Source organism: Periplaneta americana, chromosome 17 (assembly GCF_040183065.1).
Source record: "Periplaneta americana isolate PAMFEO1 chromosome 17, P.americana_PAMFEO1_priV1, whole genome shotgun sequence".
NCBI lineage: Eukaryota > Metazoa > Arthropoda > Insecta > Blattodea > Blattidae > Periplaneta > Periplaneta americana.
The window spans coordinates 6,250,347-6,264,208 of NC_091133.1; the positions used below are offsets into that span (position 1 = coordinate 6,250,347).

The following is a 13,862-nucleotide window of genomic DNA, read 5'->3' on the forward strand; positions in this document are numbered from 1 at the left end:
TTAATTCTGTACAATATTTACAGTCTATTGAGTTCAGTGCCTTAACAATTCAGGAGAAATGCGAAATTAAGTGCCCAGCAGTTGAATCTCATAATGGAAAGAGCCGCTAAACAAAATAGCCTACAAAGCTCACATATTTTTTGCTAATTTATCCAGTATCCCTGCTTTCTTCTCTCGATATCCACATAGCCTGTATTAGATTAAGTGTTTCAAAGACAATTCCATCAGCTGGGGCAACAAGATGGAGTTTTAAAATAAGAACAGTAAATATTGTTCATGAGAACAAGGAGCCATTTCTACAATGTTTTCAAAATATAATGGACTCTGAAACATGTAACAATATCACAATAAATTAGGCAAGCACCCTGGTGCGTACTCTTGAAGATCCTGAATTCAATTTCTGGCTCAGTTTTTTTCATTTATTGATGTATCATGTAGATATATTATACAACCAACTACAACATAGCCAGTTAGATAGTTCTAAGGTTCAAATCTGCATATAAAAAATTAAATTATGGTTTATTTCACGACACTCGCAACTGTAGGGGTTATATCAGCGTCGCCGGTGTGCCAGAATTTTTGCAACCTACAAGACAAGGCGCATGGAACTAATCTTTAAAAAAGGTAAGTTGTATGGTTTATTTTTGTATGCAGCCCCCCAGAATTCAATACCCACGAGCCGCCACTGCTTCTTAGGTAATATACTTAAATCTGATTGATTTAACATTGTGGATATAATGACTCTGATTTCACCTTTGAAGGAATGGAGTTTATAATTCTTTCAACGAAGGGATTCCCGGACCAGGGACACTTGAACAAACTTGAATTCCAGCAAACTTGCGAGAAAATATTTTAAAAAGTATTCGTAGAAATCATTTGTGATTAAACCTGGGACATTCCAGCCCTTTATCAGTTTCTATACCAACGAAGCTCCCTAGCCTCCCTGAGAAGCTCTATGCAAAAGTGAACAATGCCTCAAATGAATTTGCACTGTCTGTAGTTATATCGTTTAATTTTTTATATACGGTGGTGACAGTTAAAATGAATTTACAAAAATGGCTGGGAATTCGTAGAATTCCCTATCCCTTGAAATATTTAACTGGTTCTGTTTGTGTGATTTTATGGGTTGTTAGTTGTGATGTGTGCGAAATAGTAATAATATGTTTTTATTAGGGATATTCCATCATATAATAGTTTTCTTTGAACCCAAATGAATCTGCTGTCGCCAAATGTCCCTGTCCATAGCATCATTAGCACTTAGCCTTATTCTCTGCATGCTCTGTCGAATCCCATCCAACCAACATTTTCTTGTCCCTTCCGCAATCCAATTCAATATCGTCCATGGTATTCTGATCATTGTCATTCGTTTTAAATATCCATACCAACTCCCATATCTATTGTTTCTAGATATTTTTGTGCACCTCCATAATTTCTCTGTTTCTATTATTTCGGATTTTGTTTCTTCTTGTTATTCTGCTGACCTCAAAAAATCCACATCCACCACCATTTATCTCTCGGCTTGTAGTCTGGTCACTGTCCATTTTTCTGCCCCGTATATTAAAGTACGTTGTAGCAGTGAATTAAATATTAATTTTTTAGTGCTCTGCAAAATATTCCTATACCATAAAATTGAATTCAACATTCCAACAATTGTCCTACCGTCAATTAATTTTCTTTAAATTTCTGAATTTGTCGTGTTTTTTCTCCACAATTGAACCAAGATATTTAAAACTTTAATCATTTTTTTATATTTTCTGTGTGATACATTAAAGGAGCTGTCCGCGATAAAATTAAGTTGGCTTTAATCAAACACGTTTTTCAATCTAAGTAGAATGTAATTTGCCGCATGTCAATGCGAGATATGGTTCTTGAGTTACTGACTCCGCACAAATACTTATGACGTCATAGCCACTGAACTGGTGTGATTGCGTAGTAGACCGAGAACATCGCCGAGTGCAGTGCTTTGTATGAAATAATCTTCTCGCGCCGTAGTACACATGAACAGAATTTCCGACTTAGTTGTGATTGAGCGAAGTCATATTTTGCTTTTCATTTAATCATAAAACAGCACATACCAACGTTGTGGTTTTATGTAGGCCTATTTTCTTTTATTTGAACGATTTTGAACTACAGTAGACTAAACAGAAGAAATTGTATCGTTATACAGTTTAAAATGCCGTGGTGTCGTGATTTTTCGTGTTCAGAGGGAAGAACAAAAGCACAATATGGAGAAGGGGTATCATTTCATGTATTTCCGAATAGAGGAAAGTCGCCCAAATATTTAAAACATGGGTGAAGAAAATCAACAGAAAAGGTTTTACACAATCGAAAACTGCTATTGTGTTTTCCAATTATTTCCATGAAATTGATTTTGAGGAATCGTCTCTACTAAAAAGACGTTTAATGAAACACAATAGAGCTCCTATGAAAATTAAGAAAACTGTTGTCCCTTATTTTTGAAAGGAGAATCTCCCCAAGACAGTTCTGATACTACGTGTTCCTCTGTTTATAAATTAAATAAGGTCGTCGAAGAAGCAATAGCAAGTTGCAGTGATGCACCTATAGCTAAAATATTGACGTGTGTGTAGTTCTCTATGAGGCTGAAACTTCACAGGAACCTAATATAAACAAAGTTGTGCAGTGTGAGATAGGGTGCAAGACACTAAGAAATGTGTGTGGTGAATCAAATGTGGGTGAGCCAGAAACTGACTTAGAGCTTTTCAAATAGAGGAAGAAACTTCAAATTATAATTCATCAGATTCTGAGGACGCTGTACATGAAACAGAAAGTAATATGGGGTGCCAAAAGTGTTTTTTGTATTCTGGTCAGCATTACAAGTTTTGTTTCTCTTGTGTAATATTTGTCATTCCGCTGTTACAAATATTAGGTAAGAACAACAGGAACATTGCTGAAAGTTAATGCAGTGTGCCAGAATGCCCATAATTGGGAGTGGGCGTTCGAACGGAGGTGAAGCATAGCAGTAACTTCTGTGTTATACTTGTGCGGTATAAGGTAAAAATTGTTTGAAAATTTTTAAAAAACTTTACAACTATATTTCATTGGCAAGACAACAATTTATAAAATAATTTCAAAATTCGTAGAACCAACAGTAGTTGTAGTAATTTTCAGATTGATGAACAACTTATCAATTCCCTAAAACGATGAAAGAGTAATGGAACGGAGAAAAATTCTCTCCGGCGCCGGGATTTGATAAACCCGGGTTTTCAGCTCTACGTGCTGATGCTTTATCCACTAAGCCACACCGGATACAACCCCGGCGCCGGTTAGAATCGTCTCAGATTAAGCTCCAACTCTTGGGTTCCCTCTGGTGGCCGCCCTCTGCACTACGTCATAGATGTCTATGAACGTAGGACCAAAGTCCACACATGTGCTGAGGTGCACTTGTTATGAGTGACTAGTTGGCCGGGATCCGACGGAATAAGCGCCGTCTTAAATCACGAAGTGATTTACGCATATCATATATATATTATTATAATGTACCGAAGTACATATGATATTTTCATGCAGATATTCTGCGTCATCATACGATGAAAGAGTAATGGAACGGAGAAAAATTCTCTCCGGCGCCGGGATTTGAACCCGGGTTTTCAGCTCTACGTGCTGATGCTTTATCCACTAAGCCACACCGGAGAGAATTTTTCTCCGTTCCATTACTCTTTCATCGTATGATGACGCAGAATATCTGCATGGAAATATCATATGTACTTCGGTACATTATAATAATATATAATTCCCTAAAAGATAAAAACGTGCGAATCTTGGTGATGACCAATTTGACTTACCTGGTTATATGACTTACAGTGTAATGGACCTCGATTCAGATAAGATTGTAGACTTCGTAGTTCTGCAAAAGGGCCTAATTGTAGGCAATCTTGCATGCGAAAAAGTTCTAGATTGCCTAAAAGAAAAAATGAACATTACCCTCTTTCTGTCGGACCGCCATAGAGGAATTAGGAAATTTATAAGGACCAAGTATGAATGGATAGACCATCAATTTGACATTTGACACATTAAACCTTAAAGCCGCCGCAAAAACATATGAGAAAATACAAATGTGGAAAGAGAGCATCATAAATCACTTATGGTGGTCATGTGCTATACATGTGGAGATGATTCTGACGACTTAGAAGACAGATTCATTTTTGTATTAAATCATGTTTGTAATATACACGAATAGAGATATATTAAAAAATTTGCACACATGTACACATACAATAGCGAGAGGGAATGGATCGAACCTTGATCAGCGATTACAATGCTCTAAAAATGTTGTATGCAACCCTGCCGTTTTAAAAGACCTAAGGCAGACTAATCAGTTTTGTCACACCAGCAAACTTCAATCATATCATAACAAGAGATTGATTTACACTCCTAAGAGAAAACACTTTCCATATGATGGAATGGTAACAAAAACTATGATTGCGATAATGGACCATAATTACAACGTGAAAAGAGATGTAACTGGTTCCAGACTCCAATACTCGAAGGCCATTAAACGATGAATGGGAAAGAAAACATACAGCAGGAAGGAAAACACATGGAGAAAGATTTACAGAGAAATGTGTTGGAAGTTGAATAATATAAACCATGTACTAATTTATTGCTGACGTGAGACAAACATGTATCTGTAGTCCCTTCATAACGAATATTTCAATCTCACATACATTCACTCAGTGAGTGAAGGCGTTGACTTAGATTATAATTGATCGAAATATTAAATTTTTCCGTTTGAACCTTACCAGACCCAAGTCGTTCTAATCACAGAATCGACTGTACACGGGATTTAAAGTGGGATAGAGGTTGAGTAAGTTATTATTATTATTATTATTATTATTATTATAATTTTTATTATTATTATTATTATTATTATTATTACAGTATATGCACGTGATAGGTCCTAAATGAGTTAATAATAACTGACTGTAACATATGAATATGTATTTACTCATTCTACACCACTGTATGTGAAACGGAACTACAACGCAGTCATGAAGCGATCAGTGGTTATGACGTCAGAGCTTGCAGTAAGACCTTTAATATTTCACAAACTAAAAGGCGTAGAAAGATGAGACAAATGCCTTAATCTAAGGATTACTTAGGTAAACATCTTATAATATAATCAAAATTTAGAATTTTATCACTGACTGCTCCTTTAATATTATAGGTTGATGTTAGTAGAAAAAGTAAAATTTCCTATGGCAAAGAAAATACACTATAAGAAATATTGCTCAAGATAGGCTACATTGTTATGTATTATGTAAATACAATAAGGGCGGTTTAAAAGTCCCAAAGCATTGCTCAGTCAGATGGCACCCCATGTCCCATGCAGTTACTAACAATCCTCACCACAAAATCATGCCGCTCTTCCCGTGTACAATCAGTTGTGATTGATTTCACTGAAATAGGACAGTTGTGTTGTGCAATCATGAGTGAAATTTCATTAGAGAGAGCAATAGTGTTATGTAATGGTGAGATATTACCGGTAACTGCGTTGTAAATTATTAAGAAGACATATGAAGGGTACACGGGAATAACGATCAAGGTCCATTTTGGAAAGTTTCGAGGAAAACGAATTTTAAAGTTTAAGCATTGTTATGTGTGTATTTAATAGAAATTGACGTAGTGGAATGTCAAGAACGATGATTTCTTATTACTAGCTAGACCACATGATAGTACTTCCTTTCCACTATAAGATAGCATTATTAACTCAATTTCGATTTTTGATGGACCTTGATCGTTTTTCCCGTGTACCCTTCATATATCAAGTGCAGAAAGTAGTGTAGCAAAACAAGACAAGCATTTAAACTAAATTTCCTGGTATGCCAGTTCCAACACGAAAAACAATATAACATTTCTGGATAACTTTAATAAAGCAGATTCTGTGACTGACCGGAAACGAAAACATCATGTGCTTACTGAAGAAGAACTTGAAATAGAAGCTGCCTTTGTATGTAGTCCTCGAAAATCTCCTTTCTGCACTTGATGTAAGTCTTGAACAAGAATATACAATAAATAAAATGAAAACAAAATGCATGCAGGATGAGCCAGGAAAGGGAATGCCAGTGACTGCATGGGGCTCAGACCACTAACCAGCCAAACATGCTTCAGGACTTTTGAAGTGCCCTTTCTGTAGTAGTATATAAGTATACTGTATTTAGTTTATAGGCAAAATACTGACATCCAAGTATTTCAAATACTGCCCAGCCCTGCAACCTGTACGTCTGTCACTTGATATAATGTGGTAGGCAGGTTTGTTTCTGAAAGAAGAAAAACATTGGCTTAAGTTTATTATCAATGATTTATTACTGATGTTTTGTGTAAATACATAAATATGCTTCCTAGATAATACAAATTATATAATTGTGACTTGTTTTAATTTCATTTATTGCATCTGATGGGTCATATTATGTCAGTAGCATGCACTGAAGACTCAATTTGTATGTGGATATTAAGCAGATTGTATATGGATACAGAATACAAAATGTTTGATTTTTGACGTTATGGAAATAAATGTACTCACAAGGTAGGTCAATATTTAGATAAAGTATTCAGTACTATGTTTTCAGTCAAGGTTTTGAAAAAGTCCAAAAGTAAAAAAAAAACATGTTATTAATTTGGGGAATTGAAATCAATTTTAAGATGTTCTTAATATTGATCTTGGGACTATTAATTTGCAACAACCGTTTTATCTTCCTCTTTGTATACTGGTTTAACTCTCGAGTATTTGAGTCTTTCAGGAAGGTATAAATTATATTCATCCTTTCCCTTCCCCAAGATTCATTTAAATGATCGAGATAGATTTCTTTTTAGTTCTTAAACTCACATTTCTTAATTTTTCAGTGAAAATATTGACACTTAGAATTTGTGCTTAATTATAAGACAGGCCATTGATCATTCGAAACGCCGCTGGATCAATAACTGGCTAGAAGCCCGAGAAAATTTCGAATTATTACGTCGCCTGGAAAGGTTCAGTAGTCATTTCTATAGTTGTAATATAGGCTACCAATAGGCAGTGCTGCCAACAATCGTCACCTCAAAATCGCCAAATAAGATGTCAAAAGTCGCTAAATTCAATTTACAAGTAAAATAAAGTGTATCTAAAGAAGCGGGTAAGATTAACAATAGCAAAAATGTATCGTAACTTTTAGAGATATAAATCAACCATATCCTTCTGTTCTACTGTTGCTGCACGTGGAAAACAAAGATTCACATAGGCCAGAAGAGTAACGTATGTACGCATCCAATCTTCCACAGGACACTTTCAGGAAATTTGGTATTTATGACTTTTTTTTTTTTTTTTTTCGAAATGCTCAAAGTGTTTCTGGCGTGAAGTATAGGACTAGCTATTTTAATATGAATTCTGTTACCTAGATGTCATGGTACTTTGTGCAGGTTCTTCTTATAAAGTTTTGAAATTGTACCAAGGAAAATACTGTTTCTATAATACTAGTACATCACAAAATGTTTGCAAACACATATTTTCTGTATTATGGTGGTAAACATGTATAATAACAATAACATTCCTCTTTGGTTTTACATTCATTGTTATCATCTTTTCGATGTTAATGATTCAACAATAACTCACATAATTACTTACTTACAAATGGCTTCTAAGGAACCCGCAGGATCATTGCCGCCCTCACATAAGCCCGCCATCGGTCCCTATCCTGTGGAAGATTAATCCAGTCTCTGTCATCATATCCCACTTCCCTCAAATCCATTTTAATATTATTCTCCCATCTACGTCTCGGCCTCCCCAAAGGTCTTTTTCCCTCCAGTCTCCCAACTAACACCCTATATGCATTTCTGGATTCGCCCATACGTGCTACATGCCCTGCCCATCTCAAACGTCTGGATTTAATGTTCCTAATTATGTCAGGTGAAGAATACAATGCGTGCAGCTCTGCGTTGTGTAACTTTCTCCATTTTCCTGTAACTTCTTCCCTCTTTGCCCCAAATATTTTCCTAAGAACCTTATTCTCAAACACCATTAATCTCTGTTCCTCTCTCAAAGTTTCACAACCATACAGAACAACCGGTAATATAACTGTTTTTTAAATTCTAATTTTCAGATTTTTTTACAGCAGACTATATGACAAGAGCTTTTCAACCGAATAATAAGAGGCATTTCCCATATTTATTCTGCGTGTAATTTCCTTCAGAGTATTATTTATATTTGTTGCTGTTGCTCCAAGATATTTGAAGTTTTCCACCTCTTCGAAGGATAAATCTCCAATTTTTATGTTTCTATTTCGTACAATATTCTGGTCACGAGAAATAATCATATACTTTGTCTTTTCGGGATTTACTTTCAAACCTATCTCTTTACTTGCTTCAAGTAAAATTTCCATGTTTTTCCTAATCGTTTGCGGATTTTCTCCTTACATATTCACGTCATCTGCAGAGACAAGAAGCTGATGTAACCCGTTGAATTCCAAACCCTGCCTGTTTTTCTGAACTTTCCTAATGGCATATTCTAGAGTGTAGTTAAAAAGTAAATGTGGCAATGCATCTCTTTGCTTTAGTCTGCAGTGAATTGTAAAAGCATTAGATAGAAACTGGCCTATACGGACTCTGCTGTAAGTTTCATTGAGACAAATTTTGATTAATCGAACTAGTTTCTTGGGAATACCAAATTCAATATGAATATTATATAAAACTTCTCTCTTAACCGAGTGATATGCCTTTTTGAAATCTATGAATATCTGATGTACTATACACTTATACTCTCAATTTTTCTCCAATATCTGTCGAATATAAAAAATCTGATTAATAGTCGATCTATTGTGCCTAAAACCGCACTGATGAGCCCCAATAATTTCATCTACGTACGGAGTTAATTTTCTCAAATGGATATATTTGACAAAATTTTGTACGACGTCAACAAAAGTGATATTCCCAGAAATTTACTACAGTTAGTCTTGTCCCCCTTCTGAAAATAGGTACAATTATGGACTCCTTCCATTGTTCTGGTACAATTTCCTTTTCCCAAATAGCAAGTACAAGTTTATAAATTTCGCCAGATAATGCGATTCCACACTCTTGTATTATTTCTGCTGGAATTTGATCGATACTTGGAGACTTGTACCTTTTCAGATTTTCTATCGCTATTTCAACTTCTGAATGTATGGATTCGGGTATAAATGGCTCAGCAGTTTCAATTTGAATTTCCTCCCGATCATTTGTATTTGGTCCCAAAATAGTTTTCCCATCTGTTCAGGATTGAATGAGATTCTGCAAGCAAATCACCATTCTCATCCTTGATCACGTTTACACTTGCCTGTTATCGGTTCTTAAATTTCTTTATACTCTTATATAAATCTCGAATGTTTTTATTCTTACTATTTGTTTCTACCTCATTCAGTTTTTCCTTCAAGTAATCTGTCTTTTGATTAAACAATAACAGTGAAAGCAAATGACAGACACTAATAGAACAATAAGCTTCAAATATTCCAAGTAAGTGAAGATTCCATAAGGTGAATAGTGTTGTAAAAGTTTAAAATGTTAAATCTGTTTTAATTATCATTATAACCATTAATAATGGCACATCGACTACCACCCCTTACGCGAATGCGCATCATTGCAATGTTTGTAGAAGGCCTACCATATCAGGAAACAGCTCGACGTCTAAGAGTTTCTTCTAGTGGTGTATTAAAGACCTGGAGACGTACTGAGACATTCACAGTCTCTGACAGATCTCGCAGAGGTCGGCCACGAGTAACTACAGCAGGGCAAGATGGCTACATTCAATAATTGTCTCGGAGGAGGCCTACAATTAATGCCACATTAGTTCAAAGGGTTGTATAACCAATTATTGGTACAAATATACAGTCGAGCCGTTCTTATTTCCGGTGTGGCGACGCCTTCTCGACTTTTGGCGCGAAGAAGGTAGACAATAGCGGTTTTGCTAAATCTCTGTCAATCCAATAGTGAACGGACGCAGTTCTAATAGCTGGTTGTCGAACAATCAGTCGGTATTGTTGTTAGTGCTGTGTTATCGCTGAGTTTTCAGCATCACAATGCCGCGGAGGAGTTGGAAGACCATCAATTCGCAAAGCAGAGAAATGATTCTTAGCGTTAGAGATTATTTCGGAAATGAACGTAAAATAAGGGTAGTTTATTGCCTTTAATGGAAGTGGTGCAAAAAACAGCTAATGCGTGTGATGTGAACAAGTGCACGGTTTCTCAAATAACGACAGAGAAGTACGGACAATCCGGCAAAGAAGAAAATAAACTGAGAACTGTGGCTGCGGCAGGTACTAACAATGATTGTAGCGATCTAGGCGTAGCACCTCTAAATTGAACAATACCGTTAGGCAAGGTTCTTCGTGTAATTTTTTATGTAGCAATGACTTATCATGACAAAATGTTTAATACTAACATATTTTACTTACTTTACAGGTTGTGTGGTTTTAGTTATTCATTCACATAAAAAATGTTTATTTATTATATTTTACAGCTTTCTCCCATTATAGTAATTTCTAATATTGTTTCTGTATTTACGAAAATCGTTTCTTCAAATGGTCGGAAAAACCAATTATAGCACAACATGGTAAGTCTTCTGTGTCCTGGGACGCTAGGATCAACAATAACAATAATATATAATATTATGTATTCATATATTACTAATTATCAGGGAACGGATTTATATGGACTAAAAATATATGAAATATGTAAATATATATGTAGTTATTTTTACCAAAATATGGAATTAAATATGGATTTTTACCAAAATATGGAATTAAATATGGACTTAAAATTATAAAAAAATGACTATGTACGTTAAATATTGGTACATTTTAATCAAACTAAACAAAAAATATAATGGACGTACCTTATCTTCCAATGTAGTTTCAACAAAACACAATTTTTATTGTCTGTTACCATAACAATAGGTTACAAACATTTCTTTCAAGTGCTGAAAAGTGAATCTTCTTCTATTGTCTCTGAGGATAGATTTATACTGACTAAAAGAGCGTTCGACGTCACAAGAAGTAACTGGTACATAATTCAATTTCACAATGTCTGCTGGGGATAAGTCCAAGTTAATCTTCACTGTTGATTCACCACTCATCACAGCAACAACCTTTTGTAGTTCTTCATATCCAGGGTTTTTTGAAAGTACAGTGTCCACCTTAGCTCTTACTGCATCTGCAACTTTACCTCTACCACGATTCAGTTGTTCCACAGTACTATTTATAATTTCAAAACTTTCAGATAGTGAAAGGTGCCTATTTTGGAGACTTTTGAGCGTTTTTATGATGCATGAAAATGTATGCTGAATGTGAGCTAAGTCATTCTTCACACTTATGTCACAGGTAACTGTTTTCGCAGTATCAATTGAGACTGCATCTTCAGAGTCCAATGCAAGGAGAACATTGTTAATAGAGTCTATATGTTCGGCATAATATTCAACTGCTTCTAGCCATGTACCCCATCTAGTTAAAATTGGCTTTGGTGGCAATGGAATTTCAGGGTACATTTCTTTCAACACGTTAACTCTACTGGGAGCTTTGAGAAATACTTTTTTCACTGATGAAATCAACAAATCTACTTTAGGGAAATTGTCTCTGACCACTTCTGCCACACGATGAAATGCATGCGCCACACAAGTAAAATGAGTCAATTTAGGATATACAACAGATAATGCTTGTCCAGCTTTGACCATATAAGGGGCAGCATCGCTAATAAAGAATAACACATTATCGTACATAATACCCTTTGGCCACAGGATACCCATAGCTTCGTTGAACAGTTTAACTATAGTTTTGTTATTGCACTTTTCTAGAACATCACAATGTAAAAGAATTCGTTCAGAATATTGTTCACTTAACAAACCGATAACTACATTACCAACAAGTCTACCTTATTTGTCGGGAGTCTCATCAATGGAAACCCAAATTGAACTATCTTTAATTTCATCTCTTATCTTCTGTATTGTCTCATCGTAGATGGATGGAGCATACGTCTTCCTAAGTGTTGACTCATCCGGGATTGTATGTTGAGTATATTTTTCAAGGAATTCCCTGAAGACCTTATTCTTTAGTTTGTAGAGAGGAATATCAGCAGAGATGAGAGAACGGCACAGGTCGATGTTAAACTCAGATCTTACATTCGATGTTGTTGGTTGTGTTAAAAACAATTGTCTCTGCTTGGAATTTAGTTGTTTGTTGGCCTGATGTTTACTAGTTGTAATGTGTTGTTGCACCAGGAACTTTTGTGTAGATGATACTGCACACTGACACAAATTACAAAATAATATTTTATTGTCAGTTGATAAACCATCTTCTTTAAATTCTGAAATGTAACTTGTTAGTTTTGATTTTAAATTGACTGAATGACGTACTTTTGGCATATTTACCGTCTTTATAGTATGATTTACAAAACTGAACCTATGTGTACTCTGACTGGCATTTAACTGTTGAGCTGCACAACTGAAGTCTGTTAAAAATTTTAAATTAAATTAATACAGTTTTGTAACTTACTTTCCCATTGTTGATAGGACTGCTAATTTTCAAATAACTCTGATGTTAAAGGGATTACTGAACATGTGTTTAAATCTCTATTGTTGAAATGTATTTTTAAAAGTTAATGGAATTTTGTTTTGTTTTATTGTTAAACCTAATATAATATGGACTGTTTTATATGAAATATGGAAAATATATGGAAATTAACGAAAATATGTACTAAACTCTAAAATATGGAAAAATATGGAAAATAAAAGTAGGATTTTTCAACCCTACACATTGTGAAACATAAAGATAATGCAAAATATAAATTATATTAGCTTTATAAGTAAATATGTATTTACATATAAATCCTTTCCCTGCTAATTATTTATCGTAGGAAATAATTTTTCGTTCGATGTTTAAGATTAGACATGTGCTAAAACTTCGTTAAGAGTACAAGGGTAGACTTGACAACACAGTAACATCCACCGTGAGCTGGAAGCGGTATGTCGTCTGCATAACCTTGACGACAATCACTGCCAGTGAAGCAGCGTGTCAGCTGACCAGAAGCTGTCGTGTGATTTGCTGCCGGAAATAAGAACGGCTCGACTGTAGCCACACAAACCATCAGAACCGTCTTCATGAAGTCAATCTGCATGCTAGATGTCCTTGGCGAGCACTTTCGTTGACCAAACAACACAAAATTGCAAGATTGAGATGGACGAGGCAACTTGAAAACCGGAATCTCAATTGGTGGAATTGTGTACTGTTCTCGGATGAAACCAGAATTTGCTTTAAACCAGATTCAGGACGAATTCTCATCTGGAGAGAGTCGGGTAATGTTGCAAGACTTCGCCATGTAGTTCCACATTACCAACAAGGTGGGGGTTCCATCATCTTTTGGGGCACATCATGCATGGACGTCGTACACATCTGATGCCAGTCGAGGGTAATATGACGGCAGAATTGTATTGTAACAAGGTTCTGGAAACCATCGTTGAGCCATTCCAAAGACAGATTGGAGGTAGATTAATTTTTCAAGACGATAATGCTAGGGGACACCAAGACGTGTGGATGAGTTTCTCGTGCGTGCTCTTATCAGGAGAATGAAGTGGCCAGCATGTTCACCTGATATGAACCCGATAGAGCATGCTTGGAACAGGCTCAAAGCTGCCATTCGACAACGCAATCCTCCTGTACAGATCGTCCAAGACCTCCGAGAGGTCGCTGTTGAAGAGTGGGACCATGTCGATCAACAGGTACTTTATGACCTTATTAGCAGCATGTCAGGACGTATTGCTGCATTGATTGAAGCCCGAAGGGTGTTACTAAGTACTAGTACTCTAAAAAAACGTGGTTTCACGTCCAATTCATATCAAATTTCAATTGTGA

General features: G+C 35.7%; 1 protein-coding gene across 1 annotated transcript in view; it reads left to right on the forward strand.

The window, feature by feature from the left end:
- The first annotated feature begins 694 nt into the window (after positions 1-694).
- LOC138693265 (zinc finger protein 723-like) overlaps positions 695-13,862 on the forward strand; it is a 31,384-nt gene continuing 18,216 nt past the window's right edge. Inside the window, exon 1 of the mRNA XM_069817110.1 lies at positions 695-6,005. The gene's annotated coding sequence lies outside the window, so the exon portion shown is untranslated. The remainder of the gene's footprint in view (positions 6,006-13,862) is intronic.